A 27128-nucleotide genomic window follows, 5' to 3' on the forward strand; every position below is an offset into this window, starting at 1 on the left:
GATTTTATGAACTTCTATAATGCTAAAATAGTTACAAATAGAGATAAAAGTATAACAAACAGGTCTGTTGATATTACTATGGAAAATAATTGTCACATGATCCCATCATGTGACCGGGAGTAACACGGAAACGAGGTAACGTGACTCCTATATATTAGGCTGGAGAGCAGCTGCCAATTGCTCAGTCATTGAATGACGCACGCCATTCGACTCGGCTCCGAAAACCCGCTCCCAGTAAGACCGTACCTGTCCTCTCTGTTCTCCTGATCCACGAACTCCTTCCTGTCGCCCTGTCCTGCCCTGTCTTGTGTCTTAATACGCGAACGACAACATCAGTGTGGTGTTGCGGCTCGCGCCGTCCCCGTTCGCAGATTAACGCGGAGGAACTTACCTGCCTCCCTGCGTCCCGCCGCACTGAGGTCTCTCGTTTCCTCCTACACGCCTCTCTCGTTCTGGTCCCGGTTCGCGTTACAGAATGACTGAGCCAGAATTACGCGCTTCACAACTCGCTGCTTTGTGCGATCGGATAGCGCGGCAGGAGAATCTTTTTGGAAGTCTGTTGCAGGAGGTTCGCTTCCTGCGGCAGCGCGTTCAGGAAGTGACCGCCGCGCACCGAGACCATGAAGCGGCGAGCGTGGCGCAGAGCCTTCGCCCCCCCGCGGTTCCCGAACCCAGTTTGCGCTCCCGGAGCACTGGAACGGGACCGAGGGGAGCGGCGAGGTGCTCCTCACCGCTCTCTCGTTGATTTTCGAGCTACAGCCTAGCCGCTACCCCAGTGCCCGGTCCCGAATCGCCTTACTCCTAACCCGGCTCGGTGGTTCCGCCGCAGAGTGGGCGGCTGCGCGAATTAGTTCCCCCAGTTCTGCGTCTCTCTCGTATGCCGAATTCGTGGAGGAATTAAAACTCACCTTCTGTCATCCGGACTGTGTGGAAGACGTCACGTCACAGCTTTACCATCTGCACCAGGGTACCTCATCAGTCAGCCAGTTTACCGCCAGATTCCGGACCCTGGCTGCAAAGACTCCGCTGGGCGACCACGCCCTCCGGATGATGTACTATGAGGGACTGGCCCCACAAATTCGGGGTGAGATGGTCAGTCGGGAGATGCCAGCAACGTATGAGGCCCTCATACAACTCGCAATGCGGATTGATCGCCATCTGCTGGCTCTCCCGAAAACTGCGGCCCCCACTCCGACCCTGCATCAGACCCCTCGACCGCCTCTATCACCACTTCAGCCCACCGTCACTCCTCCAGACCATAGGGGGGAACCCATGCAGCTGGGACGGACAACCCTCACGCCTGAAGAGAAGCAACGGCGTTTTCGGGAGGGTTTGTGTGCATACTGCGCTTCCCCCTCACACATCCGCCTGACCTGCCCTATTCGTCCGGGGAGACGGGACACCCAGCAGATCAGCACGGCACGGCCATCTAGGCCCCTTCCTCCACATCTGATGCCACCGACCTCCCGACTCACTCTCCCGGCCGTCCTGGAATGTAATCAGCGAAGCATCTCCACCACAGCCTTTGTGGACTCCGGGGCGGCTGGAAACTTCATAGACCACTCCTTCATCCGACAACATCACATTCCCCTGGAACTCCTCCCAAGTCCCCTCACAATCACCTCCGTGGATGGTCATCCTATCTCCGCAGGACCCATCATTCACTGTACGGTCCCTCTGCAACTCCGGCTGGACTCCCATGTGGAGAAAATCCAATTTCTGGTGACCAAGATCATCACCTCACCACTCCTCCTCGGGTTCCCCTGGTTGTCCCTACATGAACCCCATCTCTCCTGGTCGTCGGGCATGGTGTTGGAGTGGGGAGCGCACTGCCATCACCATTGCCTTCTGCCACAACCCTCCTCGTCTGTCTCCACGAACCCAGAACCGAGTCCTGCAGTGTTAGACAACATCCCCTCCTGTTACCATGACCTAGCCACAGTCTTCAGTTCCGCCAAAGCCGCCCAGCTGCCTCCCCATCGACCAGGCGACATGGCCATTGATCTGCTGCCAGGAACCACTCCTCCGAAAGGACATCTCTACTCCCTCTCCAAGGCAGAGCAATTGGCCATGGAGCGGTTTGTGGCAGAGGCGCTTCAAAACGGCACCATCCGCCCCTCGACCTCCCCGGCCGCGGCAGGGTTCTTCTTCGTGACCAAGAAGGATGGTGGTCTGCGACTGTGCGTGGACTATCGGGGACTCAATAAAATCACCATCAAAAATCGAACACCGTTACCCCTCACCAACACCGCCCTGGACGCCCTCTCGGGAGCCAAGTATTTCACGAAGCTGGATCTCCGGTCTGCCTACAACCTGATTCGTATCCGGGAGGGCGACGAGTGGAAAACCGCCTTCATCACCCCCACTGGTCATTTTGAATCCCTAGTAATTCTATTCGGTCTATGCAACGCACCCGCCGTCTTCCAGCAGTTCATAAATGATACTCTCCAGGACATGCTGGGACGGTGGGTGTATGCCTACCTGGACGACGTACTCATTTATTCACCCACTCTAGAATCCCATATTCAACACGTGAGGGCAGTACTAAAGAGATTGCTGGCCCACCGACTGTACTGTAAGCTGGAAAAATGCGCCTTCCACCAGTGCTCCACCACGTTCCTGGGTTTTACCATCTCGTCCCAGGGTGTGGCCATGGAGCCCAAGAAGCTAGAAGCAGTGGCCTCGTGGCCCCTACCCACGACGCTGAAGCAACTGCAACGGTTTCTTGGGTTTGCAAATTTCTATCGTCGCTTCATCCGTGGCTACAGTACGGTCGCAGCACCCCTCACTGCTCTCACCAAACCGTCACCAGGTCCGCTTCGCCTAACCCCGGAGGCCATTCAAGCATTTAAATCTTTGTGTCATCATTTCACCACCGCCCCCATTCTTCAACACCCAGACCCTACCCTTCCGTTTGTTGTAGAAGTGGACGCGTCAGAGGTGGGTGCTGGCGCCATCCTCTCTCAACGCGGTCCGGACCGGAAATTGCACCCGTGTTGCTTCTTCTCGCGGAAGTTCACCCCTGCACAGCAGCGATACGGGGTGGGGGACCGTGAGCTGCTGGCAGTCAGTTGGGCCCTCGAGGAGTGGCGGCACTGGCTGCAAGGCAGTGACACCCCCTTTCTGGTCTGGACCGATCACCAAAACCTAATCTCTATCAAAACCACCAAACAGCTCAATCCCCGCCAGGCGAGGTGGGCACTATTCTTTGAACAGTTCGACTTCCAACTCTCCTACCGTCCCGGCTCCAAAAACCAGAAAGCCGATGCCCTGTCCCGTCAACACGCCCCAGACTCACCATCCTCTGACCCCGAACCCGTTCTTCCTCCTCATCGCATCCTAGGCCCTCTCCGGTGGTCCCTCGAGACGAAGGTCCAGGCAGCACAGGCATCCGACCCTGGCCCAGACAACACCCCACCCGGGTGCCTGTACGTCCCAAATACCTGCCGGCCCGATGTACTGCATTGGGGCCATTCCTCCGTCCTCTCAGGCCATCCAGGACGCCAACGGACCCTCTCCTTCATTCGCCGAGCATTCTGGTGGCCTTCAGTACGACGGGACGTACAGGCCTACGTGGATGCATGTGATGTCTGTGCCCGGGCCAAGACTCCCAACACTCCGGCTGCTGGGCCCCTGCGTCCCCTTCCCATTCCTCATCGCCCCTGGACCCACCTCGCCTTGGACTTCATCACCGGCCTCCCTGAAGCTAGTGGTATGACCACCATCCTGACCATAGTGGATCGTTTCTCCAAAGCGGTCCACTTGGTCGCCCTGCCCGGCCTACCGTCCTCTGCCACAACCGCTGACCTCGTGCTTCAACACGTGGTCCGCCTCCATGGGTTCCCCCAAGACATCGTCTCTGATCGGGGACCCCAATTCGTCTCAGCTGTGTGGAAGGCGTTTTGTCGCCTTATCGGAGCCACCTGCAGCCTCTCCTCTGGCTACCATCCCCAGACCAACGGTCAGGTGGAGAGGGCCAACCAACAGCTGGGACGATACCTGCGATGCTTCGCGTCCGAACACCAACGCACTTGGCCCCGGTTTCTCCTGTGGGCGGAGCTGGCCCACAACCTGCAAATCTCCTCCGCCACCGGCCATAGTCCCTTTGAGATCTGCCATGGATATCAGCCCCCCATCTTCATGCACCAGGTGCCTGCAGGTGGGGTCCCCTCGGCCCGTCAGATGATCCACGGTTGTCGAAAGGCCTGAAAATCGGCGCGGTCGGCCCTCCTCATCGCCTCCCGAAGGATGTCCACCCAGCACGATCGCCGGCACCCTCGTCGACTGCACTTCCGAGTGGGACAGAGGGTGTGGCTGTCCACCAAAGACCTACGTCTCAGGACTGAGTCACACAAGCTGTCCCCTCGATACATCGGACCATTCCGGATCCTCAGTCGGATCAACCCCCTCACATACCGTCTCCAACTCCCTCCTGCCATCCGTGTCCATCCAGTCTTCCATGTCAGTAAACTCAAACCCTTTGTCCGATCCTCGCTTCATCCTCCTGCTCCGGATCCGCCACCGCCACGCATCGTCGACGGGGGACCAGCCTACACTGTGGAGCGCATCATTGCCTCGCGCCGCAGAGGTCGGGGGGTCCAGTACCTGGTGCATTGGACCGGCTATGGACCAGAAGAACGGTCTTGGATCCCGAGTCGTTTCATCCTGGACCCGTCTCTGGTGGCTGAGTACCGGCAGCGTACCGCCGCCACTCCGGGGCCATCGGGGGTCGGCCCTGGAGGGGGGGGGGTACTGTCACATGATCCCATCATGTGACCGGGAGTAACACGGAAACGAGGTAACGTGACTCCTATATATTAGGCTGGAGAGCAGCTGCCAATTGCTCAGTCATTGAATGACGCACGCCATTCGACTCGGCTCCGAAAACCCGCTCCCAGTAAGACCGTACCTGTCCTCTCTGTTCTCCTGATCCACGAACTCCTTCCTGTCGCCCTGTCCTGCCCTGTCTTGTGTCTTAATACGCGAACGACAACATCAGTGTGGTGTTGCGGCTCGCGCCGTCCACGTTCGCAGATTAACGCGGAGGAACTTACCTGCCTCCCTGCGTCCCGCCGCACTGAGGTCTCTCGTTTCCTCCTACACGCCTCTCTCGTTCTGGTCCCGGTTCGCGTTACAATAATCATCCAACAGCAGACCACCTATTAGAACTTTTCAAGCTCCTTAAAGAGCCTGAATTAATTAAACTAATCAATGTACTTGCATATGTTGTTGGCTTAGCGGGTAAGGAAACAGACCCGTAACCAGAAGGTTGCTGGTTCAAATCCCAAGATGCCACTGAGGTGCCACTGAGCAAAAGCATCATCGCCACACACTACTCCCCGGGTGTCTCTCATATCTCCCCACTTCTCAACAAGGGCGATGGGTTAAAAGCAGAAGACACATTTCGTTGTGTGCACCGTGTGCTCTGATGCACTTCTGATGCACTTCTGATGCTCACAATGACAATCACTTCACTTTCACTCTGTAGATCCACGTCCTACAAATTTCCTTATAAGTAGCACCTGATGTTAAAAATTCTATCATTAAAAATATTAATTTGTCCCTCAGCCAAGAAACCAAGTTCGTTCAAGGTAGCAGTCATCAGACCCCTGAATTAAAAACAGTCAGCTTTTAAATTATAGACCAATAACCAACCTCCCGTATATATTGAAAATTGTACAAGAAGTCAGCACCCAGCAGCTGTGTGCGCACCTACACTCTGTTCAGGTCCACATCTCGCTGCTTGTCCTGCTTGATCTTAGTGCAGCTTTTGACACTATTTCTCCTCAGCAGGTTACAGAATGTTGTTGGGATTAAGGAAATAGCCCTCTAATGGTTCTGTTCATATTTGACTGATCGGTATGAGTTTTTGGATGGTGATTCGTCTTCACATAGTAAATTGGTGTTTTGGTTTCCACAAGGTTCCCTTTTGTTTCCCCTGTTTTCCCCTATTTATTCCCCTATTTATTTCCCCTATTTATTTCCCCTATTTATTGCAGTTCAACTTCTGACAAAATAATGTTCAAACCAAAATTTGTTTTGTCTAGCTGTTCTTAATCAGGCAGCATTGTGAATTGCAGCATTGTACTTTACTGCCACAGCAATAGCAAGTTAAAAAGTAACATTTTTTATCCACATTGGTAAAAAGCAATAAATACCAATAAACATCTGTTGAAGCACCTCTGATCATCTCACGGGTCAGCAAAACTAGTGGTCAATAACGTGTAAGTTGATAGCAGTACAAACCCAGGTGAAGCTAAGAGGAATAAGCTGAGGAGGTCAGCTGACAATTACACAGAGATAAATAATTCACAAGCAGTGAAGCACTCAAACTTTTTTCAAGGGATAGTGGGGGTGGTGAGGCAGTTAAGGACTTCCATTAATTTTACATTAGTTTCTTTCTGTTAGGTCGCTCCCACAGGGTCAGGCTGGGTCACTCCCACACCTCCACTGCTCTCAGTCTCAGGACGTCCCAGGGGTGTTCAGCCCGCTCCTCTATACATTCGAAACGTATGTCCCCTCACACCCCAGCAACAAGATCATCCAATTCATGGATGACACAATGGTGATTGGACTCATTTGGGCAAAGAAAGTGAGTTGGCATACAGAGAATGGTGGCAGGAAAGATTCTTTAACTGCCCAAAAAAAGCTAAGAGTCTGCCTTGTAAAGGCCATGGTCTTATACTGTTGATCACCTGATGAACATCCCATTTGAGATTAAAATCCAGATTGCCTGTTTCTTCTCTATGTTTTTTAAATTTATAACCTGATTATGATCTACAACTGTGAAATGCTAATACTTCTAGAAGCATGTAGTAATTTAACAGACTTCAGAAGAACACTCAAAAAATGTTACAAATATTAAAACCTTAGAACACATTCCTTCTGATGCTAATGTATTTCATAAAGCCATCATACTGCAAGAAACAAATATGCATCCTCTACCCAGAACGGCTGGATGATTTGCACAGAGGAATAAGATGTGGAGATCAGCAGACAATTACACAGAGATAAATAATTCAAAAGCAGTGAAGTCCTCGAAAACTTTTTTAAGGGATGGTGAGGATGGTGAAGCAGTTAAGGACTTCCATTAATTTTACATTAGTTTCTTTCTGCTAGGTTGCTCCCTGCACTGCTTTCAGCCTCAACACGGCAATGCCCCAGAGGTGAGTGCACAGCCCGCTCCTCTATACACACTACACGTATGTCCTCTCACACCCCTTGCAACAAGATCCTCAAATTCCCAGATGACATGACAGTGGTAGGACTCATCTCAGGCAAAGAACGTGAGCTGGCATACCACAAAAACAAAGGAGGTTATTGTTAACATCAGGAAAAAAAGGGGCATCAGACACTCATTATTGGCAAGGCCTCTGTGGAGAGGGTCCCAGTGTTTAGGTTCCTGGGCATTGAGCTGGAAGACAACCTGACCCGGAGCACCAACACCAAGGAGCTGCTTAAGAAGGTGCAACAGAGGCTGTATTTTCTGAGACTTCTCACCAAAAATCTGCTTCTCGCCTTCTACTACTGTTCCATGTACTTACATATGGACTGTATGTGTGCTGCCTCAGCTGCACTTCCTCAGAATGGAAGGCGTTCCACAGGGTCATCAGGTCAGCGGAGAAAACAATTGCCTGCCCCCTCCGAACCCTGAAACAAATTTACACCGCACAATGCAGCAAAAAATGCAAGAGACATTTCACAGGACTCATTACACCCGGTCATTGCCAGCTTTTGCCATCAGGCAAAGCATACAGAGCAATGAAAACCAGGACAAATCGCCTAAAAAACAGCTTATATCCAAAAGCAATCCCAATTCTAGACTCAAAATAAACTGTTATCAATATATGTGCAATATCTCCAAAGTGTGCACGATTTACACGATGTGCAATAGACTGTAGAAGTGACAATAACAATAAAGATTTATCTTTATCTTTCCCTCTTTGTGTTTTGTTTACTAATGGCATGGGTTCATGATTCAAGATTTCTTCATCATGTGCATGGTTATACCAGTACAACATGCAGTGAAATGTATCAGAAGAACAGAGAAAATGGAATTAAATGAGGAGAGAGGAAGAGAATTAAAAAAACAGCCCTGAGACTGTAATCCAGTAGGGAGTACATTGTGCGAACCTGTCAGGAACCTGTCTGGTCTAGACTTCTGGTGCTGACTTCTAAGGAGTCGTGGTTTGTCGGGAGTTAAAAGTTCCCAACAAGATTTTCTGTGTGGTCAAGGACACCTGCCCCATGTTCCCATGTCTAGTGCCATTCAGAGGAGAGGAGAAGCAGACATTCAGCAGGGCATGTTGTAGACAGTGCCTGTGGATGGAGGAAAGGGTGCTAGTCCCCATGGATGGGCCATGCTTTGGCCTGGGTTTGAAACCATCGGTGCAGGACGGCCACCACTCGTCAGTATTTGCTATGTGTGTCCCAATACATCTGCTGTAAAAAGTAACACAGCATTTCAGAAAACATTCTACCAACAGTAAAATATGGAGGAGGAAATTAGATAATCATTTCCTCTGGAAGATTTGCTGTGATAAATGGATTAATGCTGTCTAACAAACAATCCTGAAAGAAAATATCCTGCCATCTGTTCATGACCTCAAGGTGAAACAATCTTGGGTTCTGCAGAAGGACAATGATCCAAAACACACCAACAGCTGATTCTTATTTGTAGTCCAGGTCTTTTGTGACTCATTTTTATTTTACAAATGGAAGAATGTGTAATATTGTGAAATAGTTCTTTGCATGAAATCCACATATTATTTACATGTAAATGGTTTTCAAAAGCAAACAGTAAATGCCCAAGCACTTTGTTGAACAGCAATTAAATGTGATTTGTCATATTGCATTTGTTCCTTTTACCCCATCCACTCTATAATCACACAGTTTTTAGGTGAATAGATAAGTTTATAATGGAAAAAAATTAATTCAGAACTAAAATGAAAAAAAAAAAAAATCCCCTCAAGAAACCATTTAATGTACCTAGAAATTCCATAACTGTACACCACCACCAAGCAAACAATCTTGGAGTCTGCTTGAGATCTGCACAACAGATCTCTGAATCAGCAGAGCCACATCTTCATTCGTGGCAGTTACACTTCAGTTCATTACTGAAAATTGGGAAATGCAGAGCTGGTGCTGGTGCAGAGCTGTGTACGGTTTCAGTCAGACCATACAGCACAGGGACTGAGGGGGGCTTTGAAGGGGATGATTGAGGAAACTTTAAAATTAGACATAGAGTGTATGGCCTCAATCACCACAGATAATGCCTGAGACAGTCTCTGTCATGAGCTGTCAACTACATAAAAAACTCTTTTGGGTTTCATCTATAATGAACCAACTCGCTGGGATTCTGTCTTTTGAGATTACTGAGCAGTTCCTATAACAGCAACAGGCTGTCTGTGCAGTCTTTGTAGATGACAGAAAAAAGTAGCACCTAATGCTAAAAGATGCTGATATTACAGTTTTGGAAGATGTAAGGAATGTACTGAGCCCAATTATTGCAATCTCAGATGCTGTAAGTGGGGAAAAGCACACCACTTTTTCTTCTTTTCTCCCACTGATTTAGCACTAAATGAAAAACCTAACTGTTCAGGCCAGTAAGGACAGTACAGTCACAAAGGACCTCAAAGAAGTCAATGCTGGAAATATCAGGGACCATTACAAGGAGGGTATTCTGCAGATGGTCCTGAATACTGCCAGCTACTTAGACCCTTAAGTAGCAGTTGTCACTCTGAGAGATGAAGTTAAGCACAATTTTTTGGACAGTTTGTCTAGTATCCAGATCTCTCATGCCCAGACCTCTCCTCCCCAGGTCATTCTGCCAAAAAAAAATGCAGTTCTTGTATCAAAAAAAGGGAAAATGCTTTTTTTTTTTTTTTTTTTCTCAGACCATGTGAAACAAAATTCGCTGGGCTGATAAGACAAACATTGAACCCTTTGGTGTGAATGCCAGGTGTCATGTTAGGAGGAAACTATGCACTGTGTATTTGTGTGTGCTTGTTAAGCACAACCCACACACACATCAATGCAGTTTATACAGGAAATAATTAAAACAGAGGCACAGAATTTATCCCCCCGTGCATTTGGTTGTTTTTATCCCCTAATCTGTAAATCCTCTTGTGCGAGGCTGTGTGCTAGTTGTGAGGTGGTCATATGCTTTGTGACGAGAGAGCAGGATAATTTGGCAGTTTAACCCCAAATGTCCGAGTGAGCAGTCCCCTTCCGCATCTGTTTGTTTATGCCTATGGGTCATACTTTTTCAAGTGACCTGTTTCAATAAAATAAACACCAGCTGCAGATCAGCGGCAATGACACAAAAAAAGAAAAGAAGAGCAACAATTTGGAAAAATAAAACGTGAACAGAGAAAAGTTCAAATAATCAGAATTCAGTGCAAAATGGGGTTTAGCCAGCACAGATAACTTCAGGAAGCTACAGAGAGTTATCGGGCACTAAACGTTCAGGAGTGAGTACAAACTTTACTTGATGATAACAGTGAGCTCGTTATTTTTTATGAATAGGTATATGGTTTTCTGAACATGTATATGGGTGTACAGGTAAAACACATTTTGAGAAATTATTGCACTGTATTGAAAAATCACAGCAGATGTGTTAGAAATATGTTTTCCATTTTTTATAGTAACAGGCCACTATTGTCAACTACTAAGGGTGTACAATCAATGCATCGCGATGCATATGTGGATTCTTGTTAAAAAATTAGTGGCAGTAGTGATGGTGGCTGGTGGATCTGTGAACAGCGCCGCTCCGGGTAGGAGGTTGAAGCTGATCTTTCTCTGAGATCTACAACACAACATTATCGTCTTACCGGGAGTTTAGGGGTGTTCGGACTGAACACAGACCATTTTTCTGCTCTTTATAGCAAATCAAAGCATCCACACAGGTGTAACATGAAAACATCATGTGACCATATAGAAAATGTATGGGATAAATTCATTGATATTGAGGCATTGATAATTGTAATCGAATCGAATTGTGATACTAGTGAAGGTTAACACTAGGGGTGCAACAATGAATCAATAAAAATCGATTACTAAAAGATTTGGCAACGAATTTCCTAATCGATTCGTTATGTTGCGCGACGCGGAGACGTTTGAAAATATGCAAAAGCGACATGGCACGGCACGGGAGCACCACTGAAATGCAAACATGTTGGAGTGTTTGAGGAGGAAGAAGGGGGTTCAGCAGCAGGGTAAGTCGCTACAGAATCCCACTTTTGTCCCGTTTCGAAGTCCCTGGTGCTGGTGTTTAACTCACTTCGGAGGAGAACTAGACGGCGACTTACAGCGCCACCTACAGGTGTGGAGGGGGGATGAAACAGCATTCGGACTGTTCTCGCCACGCATACATGTGTATGTTTTTTGTGTTAGTCCATTATTATTTTATTTTATTATTATTATTATAACAGCTCAAGGAGCAACATGTTTGTGCACTTTCTAAAGATTTTGGTTCTGTTTTTGAATAAAGGGTTGGAAATTAATGCTTTTCTTGTTTGTTTTTTTTTTTATCCGATTCTACGATTAATCAAAAAACAAATTGACATATTAATCGATTATTAAAATAATCGTTAGTTGCAGCCCTAGTTCACACCTCTATTAACTACTATTTAAAGTACAACTGTAGTTGTTGGACACCACTGTTTTAGACACTGTAACTGTAATGTTATGCCCCTGATTGAGCCAAAATGAATAAAAGGTGACACCCAGTACCAAACAATTTCCGAAGACAGCAAAGTTGGAGGCTGCCCATGAACACGGTACACTCTGTTTACCTCACGCTTTGCGGCGATTGTCCACACCATGTAGCCACCGCTTCACTCTTCCCCAAGTCAACAGTCAAGCCAGCTACAGCCCTTCATCAACAGTCTTCAGTATGTCTGCACGTTTGATGCATCAGTCGTCCCATGGCATTTTTGTTATGTAAACCAATCAGATTTCAGTACATGCAGGTGATTACTTCTGATTACTTTGAAAACCAATAACTGTTATTTTTCAATGGAACATCATGGCATATCTAAAATATCTAATAGTTTTATATCTAAAATATAAAACTTATTTGACATTACAAGTTTTGGGCAGCTGAGGCAGTGGAATACGCTTCAAAACAAAAACAATGTGCGCATAAAGATAGCAAAGAGGGAAATGACTGAAAACAAACCCAAGGATGACAGCCATAGTCATGGTTTTATATGGTAGTAAACTGTTTTATCTCTGGTATTTTTAGTGTCATTCTGTCATTCAGAAAAATAATAATTGTTCGATATGGGAAAGTGATCAAGTTCCTGGGTGTCCACATCACATCTCATGGTCCCTCAACTCCTCCTCCATAAGAGCACTCATCACCATATGCACTTCTTGTGGAGACTAAAAAGAGTTGGCCATCCCACACTGATCCTTTGGACATTCTACTCCAGCACCATTTCAAACTGTAACACATTACAGCAAAGGGTCAGAGCAGATGAGGTTGTTGGTGTTCCCCTTCTGCCTGAAAAGGTGTTACCCTTCTGCCAGACCTGCTGCTACAACTGAGCCAGAAACATATTTTAGAATCATAATCACACACTATGCGAACTCTTAACAATTTTACCATCTGGCAAACAAAATCATAGCATTCAATCTTCCTCCAAGCATTACAGCTACATAAAATCAGCGATCAAAACAGCGATTGCATATGCACTTTACTTCAATAGTCATATGCACTAGTATGAACACTTAAACTGATATATGAAATCTTTCTTCCAAATTAGACTTCAAATCTACATCTAACCTGTGCATTACACCCCCCTTCATTCTCCACCTGCAATTATATTGGAGTATTCTGTGTTCATTGTTCGGCAGATAGCGTAGTTGTTTTTGTACTGAAATGCTTTCGCACTGCACTTCTTGTATTGCTTGTTTGCATATTACGTTCAACAGGACACTGTTACTATATGTTGCACTGGGGCTATGGGGAAACTTTGTTCATGTATAATAGCCTTGAACCTTGATGTGGCCCTAAGTAATATAGAAGAAGCTTAAACAAGCTGATCAGTGAAGTTGTATTACTTCTAGGATTTGTTGATTAATGCTGTAAATGTAAATGTTGAGATGAAGCATTTCCTAGTTTCATTTTATTTAAATCATCAGTAGGGAAGTTGGTTAAATTCTTAAATGGTTGCATTAGTTTTCAGTTATAATCATCAAAATTAAAAGAAACAAACACTTGAAATATCAGTCTGTGTGGAATGAATGTATACAATATACAAGTTTCAGTTCTTGAATGGAATTGGTGAAATAAATAAACTTTTTGAAGATATGACCAGTACCTATACATGCAAGATGCATGAATGACCTTGGAGAAAGTGAAGTGATTATCTTTGTGAAACACAGCACAGAACATGGTGTACACATCAAAATGTGTCATCGGCTTTTAACACATCACCCTTGGTGAGCAGTTGGTAACCATTAAAGGTGCCAGGGAGCAGTGTGTAGGGATGGTGCTTTGCTCAATGGTACCTTGGCGGTTCTGAATTCAAACTGGCAACCTTTGTCCGTTTCCTTACCCATTAGCCAACCACTACCAAGGCAGGAGCAGAACATGGTTACCAGTCCTAATAACAATGAAATAAGGGACAGATGTGAATAATCAGTGTAGAAATTGAGCTGGTCACTTTTGGAAAGCTGAAAAAAGCACACCATCCATACCATATGTTCGCATGCTTCCGATACCAACAATCATCATCATAATAATTTTACGGCTCCCAGTACTCCTCCCACGGGTAATCCCATTCCCAATGTCCTCCACTTATTCCCCACAGGATAGTGTGCTAAGTCCCATGTTGCATTGTCTCTACACAAACAACTGAAGGCCAGACCCTACAAAAAATCCTCATGGTGAAGTTGGCTGCGGTTGACAGCCTGGTGCTCAAAGAACCATATGGCTTTGAACACCAAGAAAAGTAAAAAAGATCCTTGTTGGCCCTTAGGGATGCTATGCATGGAATGGCATGCCTAATGTCTTAGGAGGACACCTGGAACACTGATGGCAGGCCATGCCCCCATGATTCCCTGCACCTGTAGCCTTCTGCTAAAAAAAGTTCCTACACCATTTATTTCCTTCCCTTTCCCATTTCCACATCCCCTCTATTCCAAGTTTATTCTTGAGTATTGTGAAACCTACCTGCACCTGGGTCCTCCCCTTTCTGTGTCGTGACAGACTGTAGTTTGTGAATAAATGTGTTAAAAGCACTAATAAAGCTCAGAGTTCAGCACTAATAAAGCACAATAAAGTTTTTTTTTTAACCCCCCCCAATTATGAATTCTATAAAGAATGGTTGTTTTAAGATTGACAGTTCTAATGCTTTCATAATATGCCTTTGCACCTTTAAAGTTCGAAGACATCTGTTCATCTTTAAAAAAAGACTCATCAGAATTTGCTTCAAAATTCACGATTGTCATCCAGAAAATATTCACAGCGATCACTTTTTACAGATTTTGTATTTAAATATTACAGATTTATTCCAAAATGGATTAAATATTTTTCCCTCAGAATTCGACACACAACACCCTATAATACCAATATGAAAAAAAAAGTTTATTAAAAATAAAAAAACTGAGAAATCACATGTACGTATTCAAAGCCTTTTCTCAATACCTTGTCAGTGCACTTCTTTGCAGAACCTCTCAAGCGTCATCAGTGTATAGCTATTTAAAGATCTCACCAGAGATGTTCAATCGGATTCAAGTCTGGGCTCTGGCTGGGCCACTCAAGGACATTCACAGAGTTGTCCTTTGGTATCTTGGCTGTGTGCTTAGGGTAATTGTAATGGTGAAATATGCACTCTGGAGCAGAATTTGATCTAGGATGTCTCTCTATCCTGACTTGTCTCCCTGTCATGGCTGGACCCTGGGGGCACACTTGCCAACATGGCCAGAGAAATAGGAACACTGGTGTGTTGGGGACTGTGGGGCAAAACCATCTGTGATACATAAGGCATGCAAAAGAGGGAGAGTGAGGGCGGGAGTAAGGGAGTGGTGCAGGCCAATAGCTCACTCTGCGGTGGGAGACTTGGCATGTGAAGAAACAGAAACAGAGTGTAAATGTACTCGGACATTGCAGGCTGTATGGAGAAGAATGAAAAGGGATGTTAGAGGATGAGGCAGAAGAGTAATCAGGGGAGGAGCAATTGGCAATATCTGTGCCGAACCAAGAGCAGACAAGAGTAATCTGGAGAGAACAGTCAAAACAGGCAGTTGGCTTGAAGCAATATCAGTCAAAGGGCTTAGGAAGGCTTTGCAGCAAAGAAAAAAATCTACAATAAGCGAGAGGTGTCCAAGACAGCCATCCATCTTTAATATGGGACACTGAACTCAGTTGCGTCTACTTCTGGGTTGTCATCTGTTTGGGAGTCTGTAGGCCTGGTGGTGGATTGTCGGCCATGACACTCCCAGTTCCTGCAGCTGAAAAACATCCCCACAGTGTGTTGTTGCCACCACCATGCTTCACTGCAGGGATGGTATTGGCCTGGTGATAAGACAAGATAATCCATTATTGGTCCCACAAGTAAAAAAATTTGCAGAGATAGTTGTCCTAGAATGTTCTCCTCTGTCGACAGAGGACCTCTGGAGTTTTTATATTGGGTTCTTGGTCACCTGCCTGACCAAGGCCTTTCTCCCCAGTTTATGCATCTGGTCAGCTCCAAGAAGAGTCCTGGTGGTTTTGAACTTCTTTCAGTTCCACTAGAGGCCACTGTGCTCATTGGGACCTTTAACCTTTTTAATAAATAAATAAATAAATATTTAAATAAATAATATCAGGTTCATCCAGTGATCTGACAACATATCTGAGAGGTGCAATCAGAGGCCAATCAGAGATAGGGAAGGGGATGGTCCAGAGGCCTAACAGATACAGATCCAGCAGTCACTCCACCTGGGAAGGGAAGACACCAAAGCTGTAAATCATGCTGGGTTCGGGCTCTACCTACTGACCCACGTGACTTCCGGGGGTATGAGGAAGATGAGGGAGACATGGACGACGACGAGAGTGACGAAGACAGTGTGTCCGTCCCAGATTGTCGCAAGGTCTGTGGTGACCCACGTCCCTCCCAGCAGTGTGAGGACAGCTGGTGGAAGAGGGCGAAAGGAGGCCGCCAGCCAGCAACTGCGCTGCCGGGACTGCCTCGCGGGGATTACGCCTTCCCAGCTCCGGTCGCCGACCCGCCTTCCCTCAGCACCAGCGCCTCCGCCTGCTGGAGAAGACGTCCACGAGTTTTTGAGACTTCCTGCAGAGACTGAGGGCAGAGTTTGATCGGCCAGAGCCTGAGCCAGGGATCGCCCCTCCACCACATCCAGTGCCAGTCAGGATCCGGGGCAAGAAGGCCCAGCTTTGGCGGGCGATGAGAAGGTCGCGCCTCCGGAGATCCTGGCTGTGCCCCCTGAGGAGGTCCCAGAGGATCCAGAGAGGGAGCCAGATGACCCTGTCTTCTGTCTGTCTCTGTCTGTGTGTGTGTACATGGCATTTGTATCTGTATGTCGCCCCACTTCCCCTCTTTGTGTCCACCAGATGGCGACCCAGCAGCGGAGCTGAACCCCAGGCAGGGAGTTCCTAACCTGACTGCACTGATCCAAGGCGAGGTGGACAAGCACCAAGGTACCCCTAAGTCCAGCTGGGGGGGTGCTCCCCCAAATAATTTTTTGGGGGGGTTGCAGTTTGGGTTGGGGGCTCCTCCTGAGGGGAGGGTAGGTGGGGAAGCGAAGGAGCTGGGTCCTCCGGTAGCCGGTGAGGAGGGTGGGCCAGGCATGGGCCTGCGTCTGCCTCCAGAGGGGTGGAGCGCCAGAGAGCCCCCTGGTAGGCATGAGGACCCAGCTGGGACAGGCAGGAAGAGGGCCTGCTTGTCCCAACGGACGCAGAAGGGGCTAGCCGGATGGTATGGCAATGCCCCCCCCCCTTGGCACCAGGGCCGTGCAGCGAGAGGGGCTGCATGGTCCCAGAAAGCACCAGCTTGGGGTGCCTGGAATGGTCGCCGGAGGCTCCAGGACCACCTCCCTGCGCGGTGCAGGGAAAGGCGCAAGACGCGTCAGAGGGGATGTGCAGAGACAGGGCCCGCACGTACCCGGATGGAGCGGCCCTGATTTTTGTGTGCAGGTCCAAGGGTCCAGGGCAGCCAGGCCGAGGGACCAGGGCCGCCACGCCTGACCACGCCGGGGAGCCAGGCCGAGGGACCGGGGCCACCACACCTGACCTCGCCAGGGAGCCAGCCCGAGGGACCGGGGCCACCACGCCTGACGTTGCCGGGGAGCCAGCCCAAGGGGAGGATGCAGCAGGGCAGGAGCCCTGTGGTTGCCGCAGTCCTACCCCGCCGCCTCCATTGTTTGTTTTATAATAAAAACCCGTTCCCAGTATGTCAAACCTCTGCACTTCCTTCCCCCCGTAAGTCCATAGTCGTGACAATTGTGAAATGTTATTTTTGTAATCTGTCACATCCATGCGGGCATGACACGGCGGGTGCATGGAGAGGAGGACGAAGAGTGACGAGGAATGAAGGACGCTTTCACCTGACATCACGAAACCAGGGTTTAATGGTGGAACACAAGACAGGGGAGACAGGGGAGACATCCGAGACATTGACATTAGTGAACACGGAACATAACGTTAAAGACCTGACGGCGAACAGAAACGAACAGGGCAGCTTTATAAAATTAACACAGGTGAGAACGATTAGGGAACATTACACAGGACAACAGTGAAACTCCGGATCCCGGACAGGAGTAACCCCTTTTCGGACCGGATCGTGACATAATCGTTGGAATCCAAAATAGTAAACAGGTTTTTTAGGTAATTAATGGGGTATAACATTTAAGACTAAAATTAGACTATCCGACAGTATTTTTTTTTTGTGTGTGTTTTTGTGCATGCTTGTAGGGGAAAAGAGTTGTGCTGACAAGCTCTACTTCCTCTCTGTTCTCTTGTGCCACACTCATTCTATAAAACATATCCCCCCTTTTCACCCAAAGCCTTCTCCCTGCCCCCACTAGCTCATTAAATGCTCACTTGTCAGTTGGGGCCTTGCCATATTATAGTGCTGAAGCTCTCCAATCTTGGCTGTCTCCATCACCTCCTCAACAAGAGCTGATCGATCAAGGTCCATTGAGAGGAAACTGTTTATAGGCAGGACCTCATCATAAGATTCCTTGATAAATCTACACCAGAAAAATTTTTTAATGCCCATCCTCTCTGAGTAATTTTTATTTACCACATATTATTGAAAAGTAACTGTTATGTTCTGTAGAGACCTCTCCTGGCTATTGCTCTTACACTGAAGATAAGGATGCATAATGATGTGCATGAGTAACAATATAAACCTTATGAGAATCAATAAACAACTAATTTTAACATCTGAATTACATTTTATTTTATATTACAGCTAAATGACAACTGTATTGGTTTTCTTTACCCTGGAGAAAGGTGATTGAGCTGAATGGCATCCATTTGTTTATTTGTTTTGATATTCTTGTGGAATGATGTTGAAACTTTATCTATTTTAAAGCTGCATTTAGTTGGTTGACATGTCAATTAAATTTGACTACTATTGTAGTTGAGCGATCAGTTCTTAAATGGTATGATTTCTGCTCTCATTAATAATGGCTGTTAATCATCATACAGGGAGTTACTGTCAGCAGCAGGCAGCACTTTGCTTCAATGCACTAATCTGATAAATGTAACTGGCAGCTCTCATACACAGCTTGCAGTTGAGCTGCAGACAGAGGCAACAAAGTGATGGAAGGGCAAACAACACAGAAATCACAGGTATTGTTGATCAGTTAGGTCACCCTCCGCTGACCGGGTTCACATTAAACATTTTATATTTTCAGATTTTTGGCCATGAATAGGCAATTATTAATGCAGACAACATCTTTAAAGGTTTCTAAACTAAAATTAATTGTAGCATCTGTCAGGAACACCAGAAAAGGTATTCCTACATGGAAGACTCATAAAAAATGCATCATTCATGTTCTTTTGCATCTACCTACAGACCAAACATTAGACCAACTGTAATGGCTGTAAATACTCAAATAAAACAGCAGTCAATCACAAACTATGCAACAGCTGATCCTAGAGAATTATCTAAATATGAACAAACAAGGAAACAAAATAGCAAACAAAATATGTTTTTTTGTAACTTACTATGTTGCTTATGTCCTGTTTTATAGACTGTTGAGGGATTTTAGTAATTATGGGCATTTTGCTGTTTTTGTGCATGACTTTCACCCAGAATCTTAAATGTGCTAAAAGGTTTTTCTTCATTCTTACCGTGTTTCCCCACAATTTCTCCATTATGCCACACGTGCTGCATTGAGCCAAGATGACATCCCCAAATGAAATATGTCACAGCCACTTCCCTTTTGACTTGTTAAGCACAGACCTCATGGAGCTACCAGTAAGGACATATTGAGTATAGTTGAACTCTACCCTGATACACAATTCTATTACAAGTACTGCACAACCATAGAGAATTGTCACGCTGGTTTGACATGGCGAGGCAGGTGATCTAAAATGATGGCTGGACATGACGATGAAGAGGGTGCATATGCACGACGTCACAAAACAGGTGTTTAATAAATGATCAACAGGACAGGGAGAGACATCCAGTAACGAGTAACAATGACCCAACGGTAAACAGGGCAGCTTTATACAATCTTACACAGGTGAATATGATCAGGAAACATTATACAGGACGAACATGAAACTCCGGTCCGGACCGGATCATGACAGAGAGTCTCATGCACATACTACTTTCAAATGATCAGATTCCTGTGGAGGTCAACCAGACAACACACTGCACATAGTAGTCAAATACAGAGTGAAATGGGAGGCATATTGACACAGATGTAGAGTATATATCCAGTGCTGGCAGGGGATCCTTAAAGGTGATTATGGTTTAATCGCCCTGGCGAATGCTCACTACAATAATTAGGCCCAGGCACCTGGAGCCAAGGGGCAAGGTTTTGAGAGGGGAGAGGAGGACAGGGAGTTGTCTTCCTCATCAGTATGGATATGCTTTCTCCAAACACCACAGGGATGAGCACACCTGAATGAAACAGACATTACTCTGTTGCATTATTGTGCATAATTGCATAACAGTTCATTGAAGTTGGATACCCCTGTGACATGGGAGAAGCCTTTATCAGAAAGCTCCTGACAGGCCTGCAGCTATGGGGCCTGCTGCCAAAGAGGATGCAAAGGTCTGCAATGCCTGATTCTAATAAATTTCTAGGGCAGTCCAGCCTTCAGCCCCCAACCCCATTGTTCATTTTAAATTGAAGGGGAAGTTGCACCTTGATCTACCCTGCTTGCTTCTCCTCAAAGATATGGCTTACTTTCATAACTCTATGACCTTGCTGATGCTTCAGCACAATGATCTCTTGTCTAATCTTTCAATAAATCTAGGCATTTATCAAATTTTATGGCACAGAAACATGACAAAACATGAGGGAGAGAATGAGATTCTGAAATTGCTGAAGTCTAAAACAATGCAAGTGTTACGTGCTACCACGCCTCTGGGAAGGCTTACATCAAAGCTATGTAAATACTGATAAACTATGTAGTGTCTCTGATGTGCCAGAGCTTTTCTATCAAAGATAAACACAGCTGCTGTTTAAGGCCATTTCCATGTGTTATACACCCGAAAGACATTACAGATCAAACAAAGTTTCTGGCTTTCACTCTCTGTCTCTGGTTTCTTTTGCACTAAAATAAAACCCTATACTGTAAAGAATGCAAACCAAATAATAATTAAGTAGTCTCTTCACATTTCTGAGAAAGTAAGCATGATACATGTTAAGAAATTAAAGGATTCTTTGGTCTTTCTGCTAAATTAGGGTGTATCAGAGACTCTCTCTTACCTTCAAAGGTGAACTTTGCTTTCTGCTTTTCGGAAAACATCAGAAAAGTGCCAGAATAGGCAACTCCATTACCCTTTTCACCGCATGTACACATCAAGACAGATGACAGGCAAAATACATAAATAACATTGATTATCTCATTAAAATGGCACCTGTCAAGGTTTCTTTATAGAAGCACCAGCAACATTGTAAACATGGTTCAGTAAACATTTGGTTCACAGAAACAGTTTCAAGATTTTGACCTTAAATTTCTTCAATTGAGCACCTGTGGGAAGTGTTAAAAGATGAAGGTCTGATCCACATATGCTTACACACCTTACACATCACAGGGCTTGCAGAATCTGCTGCTAATGACTTGCTTAAATATAGAGTAAGTAATAAATAGAGAGTAAGACTGATGCAGGTGGGGTTTTTTTTGTCTTCTGTTTTTTTCTTTCCTTCCTCTTGTGTGGTTTTTCCTTTATTGTCTTTTGTGTGTGCTCCTTCTCGGGGGTTCCTCAACAAGGGGGAACAAACGAACACAAGGCCCTGCTACTGGAGGTGGATGCTTGAACCAGAGTGACAGGACCTCACCTCGCTACCACCGGAGGGCACTGGAACCCATCCAAAGACCTTTTTGCCTATTTTTACATCGGACTATATTGTTTTTTTTTTTTTTATTTCTCCACTGGGACTGTGTTGGATACTGGGGGTTGGGGGGTTGTGTGATGGTGATACTAGATACTAGTGACTTCAGCAACACAGAATTTGCGGCCAGTACCAATCAGGTTAACTATGAACAAAACATAACAAAGCTCCGGCCTGAATCACGGAAACAAGTGCCCCCTCCAGAGTCAGTTCATAACAGATCTTAATCAATGATTGCAATAAAATTCAGCTTTGGGCTGAATCCTGATCAGGGGCTTTCATGATCACAATAAAAAATGGCAGAAATGAGTATCTTTAATCAATGTTTTACGTTGGAAATGGAGACATGCAACTGCTGAGGTTCTGGAAAACAAAAGCTGTAAACACAGTACCACGTGATCTGGTTCACTGTGTAATGCTAGCAAAGAGTAAAATGGCTGAAAATGGAGCTGAGTAGTGCAGTGAAATTTATGGTTTTATATGTAGTTAAACTGTTTATTATCTCTGGTGTCTTTGGTTTCAGTTTGGCAATATCTATTTGTTATGGGAAAGTATATTGTGACATTTGTTTTGCCATATGGCTCAGCCCTCCTTTTAATTTCAAGTAAAATTTTGATTCAAATGGCCAATTTTTTGAAGAACACTTGGTTTGTGTGTTTCATCCACCACTGATTATAAATACCAAAATATAAAGCAATGTCTGACCACCACATCTCTGACCACCACTTCCTGACCTTTACACTCACTGTACCTACAGGATCCACAACTGTCCCCCGTCCATCCTTCATTAGACAAAACCTTCACACTGTCTCACCTTCATCTGTATCTTCCTGCATTCTTTCACATCTCCCAACCCCTGACTCATTCCTCTCCTTACCACTAGAGACCGCTACTAACTCTCTCCTCACCTCACTTTCCCTTTCCATTGATCAACTCTGTCCTATATCAACTAAACCCAAAAGGACTTCTCCCCCTGCGCCCTGGCTCTCCGATACATTGCGTAGCAATCGAAGAGTTCTTCGAACAGCGGAGAGAAAATACAAGAAATCTCAACTTGACTCAGACCTACTGGATTACCAGAATCTTCTGCGCAAATTTTCTACTAACCTCACTACTGCTAAAACTGCTTTCTACAAAACAAAACTAGAAGCCTCTGCCCACAACCCTCAAAAACTCCACAACATCTTCTTATCCCTACTCAACCCCCCGACTTCCCCTGCCCCAACTTCATTAACAGCTGATGATTTTGCCAACTTCTTCACAGGGAAGATTGAAAAAATCTGTGAGACATTCTCCACCACTAATCCTACTCTTCCCTCTGAAAATTCGACAACTACTCTAAATCAATTTTCTAAAATCACATCTGATGAAATCATTCAGATTATTTCCACAGGCAACCCAACCACCTGTCCACTAGATCCAATACCTTCTGCAATGTTTCAAACTATCTCCCCTGACCTCATCCCTTTCATTTCTTATATCATAAACGGCTCAATCTCATCTGGCCACGTACCATCCGCCTTCAAAACAGCCAGGGTTCTTCCAATCCTAAAGAAACCCACTGCTGATCCTACAGACATTAACAATTACAGACCAGTTTCCCTCCTCTCGTTTCTATCCAAAATCCTTGAGCGCTGTGTCTACAACCAGCTATCACTCCATTTATCACAGAACAACCTCCTGGATCCTAACCAGTCTGGCTTCAGAACAGCTCATTCCACCGAGACTGCCCTTTTGGCGGTTACCGAGCAGCTACATGCAGCCAGATTGGCAAAACTGTCATCAGTTCTTATTCTCCTTGACCTATCTGCTGCATTTGACACCGTTAACCACAAGACTCTCTTGTCAATCCTGAAGAGGCTTGGAATTCGGGGCTCAGCATGGCAGTGGTTTGCTTCCTACCTTGATGAGCGATCTTACCAAGTGACTTGGAAAGGATCCACCTCTACCTCACGTAGACTCTCCACTGGTGTCCCTCAAGGCTCGGTGCTAGGTCCTCTCCTTTTCTCCCTCTACACGAGATCACTTGGTGAGGTCATTTCCTCACATGGATTATCCTACCACTGCTATGCTGACGACACACAACTCCTCTTCTCCTTTCCTCCCTCTGATCTACATGCTGCTTCCAAAATCTCTGCATGTCTAACAGACATCTCGTCTTGGATGGCAGCCCATCACCTCCAACTCAATCCCACCAAAACTGAACTAATATTCATTCCAGCAGATTCTTCACCACATCAGGATCTTGCTATTTACCTAGACAACTCGCAGCTCTCTCCTTCTGCAACAGCCCGCAACCTTGGCGTAACAATAGACAACCAACTCTCCTTCTCAACTCACATCAGCAATCTTTCCCGCTCATGTAGATTCCTTCTCTACAATATCAGACGAATCCGCCCTTACCTGTCAACCCAGGCCACCCAACTACTGGTTCAGTCCTTAGTAATCTCACGACTGGACTACTGCAACTCCCTTCTAGCTGGTCTACCTCTATGTACCATCCGACCTCTACAACTCATACAAAATGCAGCAGCACGACTGATCTTCAACCTTCCCAAATTCTCCCATACCACCCCTCTGCTACGTTCCCTTCACTGGCTCCCAGTAGCTGCACGCATCAGGTTCAAAATACTGATGCTGGCCTACAAAGCCAAACATGGAGCAGCACCATCCTACCTCACAGCCCTCATTACACCTCGCACTGCACCTCGTCTACTCCGAGCCTCCAGTACTGCTCGCCTGGTCCCTCCATCCCTGAAGGTAAAAGGAAAACATTCATCCAGACTCTTCTCCGTCTTGGCCCCTCGGTGGTGGAATGAACTTCCCCTCGAGGTCAGAACAGCTCAGTCACTGAGCACCTTCAAACGGCAGCTCAAGACCTTCCTCTTTAAAGAATATTTAGATTAAATTGTAATTTTCTTGTCAAACTTTGTGTACAGAATCTACAACAGAGTGAATTAAATAGATGTATTCATAGTTGGGGTCCTAGTGAACCGGAATTGATCTCTTCATCGATGGTAACTTGAAAGCACGTTGTAAGTCGCTCTGGATAAGGGCGTCTGCCAAATGCCGTAAATGTAAATGTAAATGTAAATGTCTGGGTCTTTAAATACTTGAAAACAGAGATCTGTACCAGATACTCAACAGGCTGATCTTAACTAGCACATCAGTCTGCCATGGTATCTGTCTGAAGCTTTACTTGTGTTAGCCTTTCTTGTCAATCAAACAGTTTTCATGGCACAGTACTCTATTCCATTCTCAAGTCTGACTGACTTCTCTAAGCCTGCATCTAACAGATCACAATTTGAGGCATCTGCCTCCCTACTCTGTACTCTCTTTGCTCCAACTCAGTCAGTTTCACAGTTTCTGCATCCCTGAAGTGCAAATGAAGTGAAAGTGAAGTGATTGTCATTGTGACTGCAGCACAGCCACAGTGAACACAACAAAATTTGTTATCACCCCAAATGAGCAATGGGCAGACATGATTACAGGTCCTTGCCTTTCCTTACCCCCTAGGCCAGCACTCCCCAACAAATAGGGCTGCACAATATTGGGAAAATATGTGATGTTGTTGTTGAATATTGCGATAATGATATTTCTTGCGATATAACATTTCCCTAGAGAAATGCTTTTTAAATTATTATTAGTTTTATTAGCTATTTAAAACAAAATGACTTAAAACCCTCAGCAGATATTCTGATTTCTGGTTTGCTGTTACCATAGACCTGCCAACACAATATGAATTGCTTTCAGAGATTACTTTTTATTTACATGTGACCATACACTCATCAAGAGTGTCTTAAAACAAGAGCATCTTTTAAACAAAATATTTCCTTGCCTTGCCTGTATTTTTTATATATATAAAAAATATTATTAAACAAAAATGAAATAAGCAAATACTATTAAACAAGGTGTACAGGCCTCAAATAAATAGGTATGTAGTGGAAACACTAACATATTGTCAACATTCAAATTAATAATAACATGTAAAAATTACATGGCCCGGTCTAGCCAATAGCATTATATCACCTACTTGGGAGGCGGGTACAAAGATAGTAAGGGCCCATCTGATTGGTCAAATTTGGACATACAAATGCTTGGCACATAAATTAATGCTGTGTCTGAAATCACATACTACTTGAGCAGGTTCTACATTTAAATTACATTTTTACATTTTACACTTGAAAAGAGCCGTTTCACGCCATGTTTCGAATATGACGCTGCCACTACTGCTACCTTATTGGATAGTAAAGTGTCCATCGAATGCCTACTACAGAATTCGGCTGGAAGTAGTCAGTCATCCGGGTACTTCTAGTCTACTGATTTCCGAATACTAAATATGAATTCCCCGCTCCGGTTCCAACCCGGTGTCAGTGTCCAGTTCGCACGAGCAGAAGTACAGCGGAAGTAAAGTGCGTACTCTTTGCCTCGCATACTGTTTTTCACATACAATATGTTGTGTGTCGGCCATGAGTTGGGACCAGCATGCCTTACGGGTGAGATACGCGCCGACGGGACTGCAAATAGTAAACCATGTTACGGGAAAATGTGTTCTGTTGGGATTTGGGATGTGTGTTATGGCCATTTAATGTGCAAGGGGAGAAACTTTACACCGGGACGTAGTTGTGTAGGTCTGGAGGAGATGAAGAGACACCTCCCTGTTATTTTGAAGCTGGAGGAGAAGGTATTGGCCACCTACTGGCTTCTGTTCAATAAAACGCATTATTCCGAAATCCTCATGATTTAGTCGGTTTCTCCTTTCCTGACCTCGCGGCGACCGTTTGTCACAATAGTATATAGTATGCGATTACGGACACAGCATCCATTTCATTTACTGCAACTCTTTGCGATACCAATATCACATATACTATTTTCGTGATAACGACATTTTTCAATATATCGTGCGGCCCTACGAACAACATCTTTAACACTGTGCAGCAGAGATCTACCTAAATAGCAACAGAGTTACAAACATTAATACAATTAATGTGATCTTCTCTAGCATCATATTTGTCTGACACACTAGGCTGAAATAATCCTGTATCACATGAGTTCAACACATCCCAGTGAAGCTTTTCCCATACACTAATTAATACTTCATATACACACATGGACAAAATTGTTGGTACCCTTCAGTCAATGAAAGAAAAACTCACAATGGTCACAGAAATAACTTTAATCTGACAAAAGTAATAATAAATACAAATTCTATGAAATTTAACCAATTAAAGTCAGACATTGATTTTCAACCATGCTTCAACAGAATTATTTTAAAAAATAAACTCATGAAACAGGCCTGGACAAAAATGATGGTATCCCTAACTTAATATTTTGTTGCACAACCTTTTGAGGCAATCATTGCAATCAAACGATTCCTGTAACGGTCAATGAGACTTCTGCACTTCTCAGCAGGAAAACAGACCCTTTCAATCTCTCTACCAGAACAGCACACTGTTTTATGAGAGCCTTACAGTGTTACCATATCCTAAAATCATACCAGCATCTTAATTATGATATTTTGGAAAAATTACACCCAATTTCCATTCTGAAAATCTGTTTTAATAACACATCATTATAGACTATACATATTATTGTGT

The 27128-nt window shown here is 45.4% G+C and overlaps 1 protein-coding gene across 4 annotated transcripts in view; it reads right to left on the reverse strand.

Annotated features, from left to right (window-relative positions):
• The window catches only part of lrfn5a (leucine rich repeat and fibronectin type III domain containing 5a), an 84896-nt gene that overhangs the window by 49099 nt on the left and 8669 nt on the right, over positions 1 to 27128 (reverse strand). The window contains exon 2 of one of the 4 annotated variants that reach the window (XM_028982116.1): positions 7545 to 7650. The exons of the other annotated variants lie outside the window; for them this stretch is intronic. The gene's annotated coding sequence lies outside the window, so the exon portion shown is untranslated. The remainder of the gene's footprint in view (positions 1 to 7544; positions 7651 to 27128) is intronic. 4 annotated transcript variants of the gene reach the window in all.

The sequence above is a fragment of the Denticeps clupeoides genome, chromosome 1 (assembly GCF_900700375.1).
Source record: "Denticeps clupeoides chromosome 1, fDenClu1.1, whole genome shotgun sequence".
NCBI classification, from domain to species: domain Eukaryota; kingdom Metazoa; phylum Chordata; class Actinopteri; order Clupeiformes; family Denticipitidae; genus Denticeps; species Denticeps clupeoides.